Source organism: Arachis duranensis, chromosome 6 (assembly GCF_000817695.3).
Source record: "Arachis duranensis cultivar V14167 chromosome 6, aradu.V14167.gnm2.J7QH, whole genome shotgun sequence".
Classification (NCBI taxonomy): domain Eukaryota; kingdom Viridiplantae; phylum Streptophyta; class Magnoliopsida; order Fabales; family Fabaceae; genus Arachis; species Arachis duranensis.
In genome coordinates, this window is record NC_029777.3 from 13649872 (window position 1) to 13656368 (window position 6497).

Sequence of the window (6497 nt, forward strand, 5' to 3'; positions counted from 1 at the left end):
AGAAAGGATCATTTTCCTTTACCATTCATAGACCAGATGCTGGAAAGATTGGCAGGTCATGAATACTACTGCTTCCTGGATGGATATTCAGGTTATAATCAAATTGTAGTAGATCTCCAGGATCAAGAGAAAATGGCATTCACATGTCCAGCTGGAGTATTTGCATACAGAAGGATGCCCTTTGGCCTGTGCAATGCACCTGCAACCTTTCAGAGGTGCATGCTCTCAATTTTCTCTGATATGGTGGAAAAATTTCTGGAAGTTTTCATGGATGACTTTTCAGTATTTGGAGAGTCATTCAGCTCCTGTCTTGACCATCTAGCACTTGTTCTAAAGAGATGCCAAGAGACTAACCTGGTTTTAAACTGGGAGAAGTGTCACTTTATGGTGACTGAAGGAATTGTCCTTGGGCACAAAATTTCGAACAAGAGAATAGAGGTGGTTCAAGCGAAGGTAGAGGTAATTGAAAAATTACCACCACCTGCCAATGTTAAGGCAATCAGAAGCTTCATGGGGCATGCAGGATTCTATAGGAGGTTTATAAAGGATTTTTCAAAAATTGCCAAACCTCTGAGCAGCCTGCTAGCTGCTGACACGCCATTTATCTTTCATAACGAGTGTCTGCATGCATTTGAGACTCTGAAAGCTAAATTGGTCACAGCACCAATCATCTCTGCACCAAACTGGACATTGCCATTTGAACTAATGTGTGATGCCAGTGACCATGCCATTGGTGCAGTGTTGGGACAGAGGCATGACAAGCTTCTGCACGTCATTTACTATGCCAGTCGTGTTTTAAATGATGCACAGAAGAATTACACAACTACAGAAAAAGAGCTGCTTGCAGTGGTTTACGCCATTGACAAATTCAGATCCTATTTAATAGGATCAAAAGTGATTGTGTACACTGATCATGCTGCTCTTAAATATCTACTCACAAAGCAGGATTCAAAACCCAGACTTATAAGATGGATGTTGCTTCTGCAAGAGTTTGATATAGAAATAAGAGACAGAAAAGGGACAGAGAATCAAGTAGCAGACCACCTGTCCCGAATAGAACCAGTAGAAGGGGCGTCCCTCCCTCTCACTGAGATCTCTGAGACCTTTCCGGATGAGCAACTCTTTGCCATCCAGGAAGTGCCATGGTTTGCAGACATTGCAAACTAGGCAGTGAGATTCATACCCAAAGAATACAATAGGCAGCAATCAAAGAAGCTGATCACGGATGCAAAGTATTATCTTTGGGATGAGCCGTATCTCTTTAAGAGATGTGCAGATGGAGTAATCCGTAGATGTGTGCCTAAGGAAGAAGCGCAGAAGATTCTATGGCATTTCCATGGATCCGAGTATGGAGGACATTTTGGAAGTAAGCGAACAGCCACAAGAGTTCTCCAATGTGGCTTCTACTGGCCTACTCTCTATAAAGATTCCCGAGTGTTTGTACTTAATTGTGACAGTTGCCAAAGATCTGGTAATCTGCCTCACAGTTATGCCATGCCTCAACAAGGGATCTTGGAGATTGAGTTGTTTGATGTATAGGGCATTGACTTCATGGGACCTTTCCCACCATCATACTCAAACACTTATATTCTGGTGGCAGTGGATTATGTATCCAAATGGGTGGAAGCTATTGCAACACCTACTAATGACACTAAAAAGTGTTAAAATTCCTCCAGAAACACATCTTCAGCAGATTTCGTTACCCTAGAATATTAATCAGTGATGGGGGCACTCATTTCTGCAATAAACAGCTTTACTCTGCTTTGGTTCGTTATGGAGTTAGCCACAGGGTAGCCACTCCATATCATCCACAGACAAATGGGCAAGCTGAAGTCTCTAACAGAAAACTTAAAAGAATCCTGGAACGGACTGTAATTAACCGTAGAAAGGATTGGGCAAGAAGTTTAGATGATGCTCTGTAGGCATACAGAACAGCATTCAAGACCCCTATAGGGACCTCTCCATACCAGCTTGTGTATGGAAAGGCATGTCACTTGCCAGTGGAACTGGAACATAAGACCTACTGGGCAACCAGATTCCTGAACCTTGATGCCAAGTTAGCTGGAGAAAAACGATTGCTTCATTGATGTCAAGTTAGCTGGAGAAAAACGTTTACTCCAGCTAAATGAGCTAGAGGAATTTAGACTCAATGCTTTTGAGAATGCAAAAATTTACAAAGAGAAAGTAAAAAGATGGCATGATAAGAAATTGTCATCCAGAGTCTTTGAGCCGGGGCAGAAAGTTCTGCTATTTAATTCTAGGCTCAAATTATTCCCCGGAAAATTAAAATCACGGTGGAGAGGTCCATATGTAATTACAAGTGTATCACCATATGGATACGTAGAGCTTCAGGATAATGACTCTAACAAAAAGTTCATTGTTAATGGACAGAGAGTTAAACATTATCTTGAAAGCAATTTTGAGCAAGAATGCTCAAAACTGAGACTTGACTAAAAGCTCAGTAATAGTCCAGCTAACGACATTAAAGAAGCGCTTGCTGGGAGGCAACCCAGCCATTCACAAAATTTAATTTTATTTGTTTGTTTTTAATTGATTTTTACATGTATATGTCAAAGTATCTTCAAGGTAAAAAAGCAATTAATTGAATTCATAGAGTTACAAGGGAATTTGGAAAGCTCATTAGCGTGAAAAAGCCAGTAAAAATGTTTTGGGCGTTGAACGCCCAAAAGAAGCACCCACTAGGCATTCAACGCCAGTAAGGGTAGCCATCTGGGCGTTAAACGCAGAAAGGAGCATCTTCTGGGCGTTGAACGCCAGAAAGAAGCACCTTCTGGGCGTTCAGAAAAACGCCCAGTGACAAAGGACTTCCTGGCGTTCAACGCCAAAAAGAAGCAACAGCTGGGCGTTGAACGCCCAGGAGAAGCATCAACTGGGCGTTAAACGCCCAAAACATGCAGCAGTTGGGCGTTTAACGCCAGGATGGTGGGGAGGAGGTAAAATTCGTTTTCCTTTACAAATTTTCTAATTTTTTATGTTTCAAATCATGATTTCTTGCATAAACATGTTTCAAAATGTCATCCTTCAAATCAAATTAGTTTTCTAAGAACCCTAATTTCTAAAATCCCTTTTTCAAAAATAATATAGCTTCATACATAAACATAAACCTTTTTCCAATCCAATCCAACTCTTTTTCCAATTTCTTTTCAAACTTAATTATCTTTTAAAATCTTTTTCAAATTATAAATTTCAAATTTATTTTTAAATATCATTCATATCTTTTTTTAAATTATATCTGTTCATACCCTGACCGAGCTCCCCCAGCTCGGCAAGTTCATAAAAGGTCCGACCTCATCCTAAGGCTCACACCTAAAGGTCGGACCTCGGACGTTGAAGCAAGGAAGGCCCATCAGAAGGAGCACAGCCCAAAATCTAAAGGCCGAAAAGGCCTAGAAGAGGCGGTTCCACAAAGATAAAGATAAAACTCCCAAAAGATAAGATAAGATAAAGATATCTTATCCAGGGAAAATCACGGCCAACTACTATAAATACACTGGAGCACCCAGGTATGAGAGGCATTCTATATTCTACACATATCTGCTTGGACCCATGCTAACTTAAGCATCGGAGTGTCATTGCAGGTACAACCCCCAGCCGCTCAACACATCAAGCTCGGGTCACGGAACCCCCACCTCGGGTCTTGCCAGACGACCGAGCTACACGTTTCAGGTAACCCTCGGAACATTGGCGCCGTTGCCGGGGACCCTGGAAGTCATCCCTTTACCATGGCGGACGACCCTCCCAACAATAACCACGCTACATCAGAACAAGAGGAGGAAGTTGACACCGGAGAACGACCGGACAGCCCTCTATCACCGCGCACTCCGGGAGGAAACAAACAGAATCGCCCAAAGACATCACTCCCAAACAAAGATCCGCAAAATCCCGAAAAAGAAAAGAGCTCGGAAATTCTAGAAGCAGTTCGGGCACAGCAAAACCGACTGAAACAACTCGAAGAGGACGTAAAGAAACAGAAAGAAACTGAACAAGATCTGAGAAGGGAAGCTCGCAAGCGCAGAGAATTAGAAGAAAAACTGCGGAAAATAGAGGCCAACCTGAAAGACCGGACAGAACGCGGCACCACCCCCGAAAACAACCATGATCCCTTCACGCAAGAGATCATGAAGGAGAAGGTACCGCGTAACTTCAAACCACCCGATATGGATCTCTACGACGGCACCACCGATCGAAGTCACCACCTCAGCAACTTCAGAAGCAGAATGTACCTAGTCGACGCCTCCGACGCAATTCGGTGCAAAGCCTTCCCCACCACTCTCACCAGGTCGGCCATGAAGTGGTTCGACAACCTGCCACCAGGATCAATCTCCAGCTTCGAGGACCTAACCAAAAAATTCCTAACGAGGTTCTCTATTCAAAAGGACAAGGCAAAACATGCCCCCAGCCTACTCGGGATAAAACAAGGCAACCACGAAACTCTCCGAGAATACATGGAGCGATTCAACAAAGCCTGCCTGGACATACAACACTTGCCCACTGAAGCAGCCATCATGGGACTGGCAAACGGCCTAAAGGAGGGACCGTTTAGCCAATCCCTATCCAAACGATACCCGACCTCCCTATACGAGGTGCAGGAGCGGGCAGAAAAATATATCAACATGGAGGAAACCTCCCAGCTAAGAGACTCTTCTAGGAAGGAATCAACCTACCCACTCCGAGATCGAGATCGGGAACAGAGGAAAAAAGAAGAACCCAACTCGGACAAGCCACGGAAGTACCACAGCTACACCCCTCTCTGAGTCTCCCTGGTAGACGTTTACAGAGAAGTATGCCACACCGAAAAGATCCTACCACCCCGACCTCTAAAACACAAGAGAGCGGGGAGAGATCGGTCCGAGTACTGTGAATACCACAAACTCTATGGTCATTCTACTAACGACTGCCACGACCTAAAGAATGTTATAGAAAAACTAGCCAGAGAAGGAAAACTCGACAGATACATAGCAGAGAAAGGAGAAGAGACCAAGAAGAGAAGGAGGGGAGATAACGAAGATCGGGCAGAACGAACCCCGCGAACCCCTGAAAGACACGTACACATGATAAACGGAGGTTTTGCAGGCGGAGGAACGTCCAGATCCTCGCGAAAAAGACACCTCAAAGAAGTCTACCACGTCCGAGAAGATAGTCCCCTGCCCGAGCTACCTACTATCTCGTTTACCCGAGAAGATGCTCAAGGGATAATACCCGGGCACGACGATCCAATGGTAATCACCATTATCCTAGCAAACGCCAACTTACATCGAACCCTGATCGACCAGGGAAGCTCAGCAGATATCCTGTTCAAAACTAAAACATTAAGCATCGATTACATTATAGTCGACGTCACTTCAGCATACAATGCCCTCATTGGGCGACCGACCCTAAACAGACTGGCAGCTATAGTCTCGACCCCACACCTCTGTATGAAGTTCCCTACCGCAAAAGGAATCGCTACCCTAAAAGGCGACCAAAAACTAGCGCGGCGATGTTACAACGAAAGCCTGAGCCTAAAAGGGAAAAAGGTCAACACAATAGAACTCGGACGAGTTCAATCCCGAGAAGATCTTCGGCCACAACCAGAGGGAGAAACCGAAAGAGTCCAGATCGGGAACACACCTGAAAAAATAACAAACATAGGAGCAAACCTCGAAGCGGGCCTAAAGGAGGAACTCATAACCCTCTTAAGGGAGAATTCTGACCTCTTCGCCTGGAAAGCCTCCGACATGCCAGGCATAAGCCCCGACCTGATGTGCCACAAGCTATCAGTCTACCCGGGATCCCGACCTGTCCAACAAAGGCGCAGGAAACTCGGACCCGAACGCATGCAAGAAATAGAAGAACAAGTACGAGCACTACTAGATGCAGGGTTCATTAGGGAAGTAAAATACCCCCTATGGCTCGCAAACGTCGTCCTGGTAAAAAAGCCCAATGGAAAATGGAGGATGTGCGTCGATTACACGGATCTCAACAAAGCCTGCCCCAAGGATCCATATCCATTCCCAAGTATCGACGCACTGGTCAATGCCTCCTCCAGATATAAATACCTCTCATTCATGGACGCATATTCGGGATACAATCAAATCCCAATGTGTCCACCCGACTAAGAAATAACTTCCTTCTTAACCCCAAAAGTAAACTACTGCTACGTCGTCATACCTTTCGCTAACTACTGCTATGTAGTAATGCCCTTCGGGCTGAAGAACGCAGGGGCAACCTACCAGAGGCTGATGAACAAAGTGTTCTCAGAGCACATCGGACTACAACTGGAGGTGTACGTCGACGACATGCTGGTAAAGACACAAGAAGACAGAAACTTGCTGACCGACCTCACCAGTGTCTTCGGCACCCTCAGAAAATACAACATGAGACTTAACCCGACGAAGTGCACCTTCGCCGCAGAAGCCGGAAAATTCTTAGGCTTCATGCTGACTCAAAGGGGCATCGAAGCAAACCCGGACAAATGCCAAGCAATACTCAATATG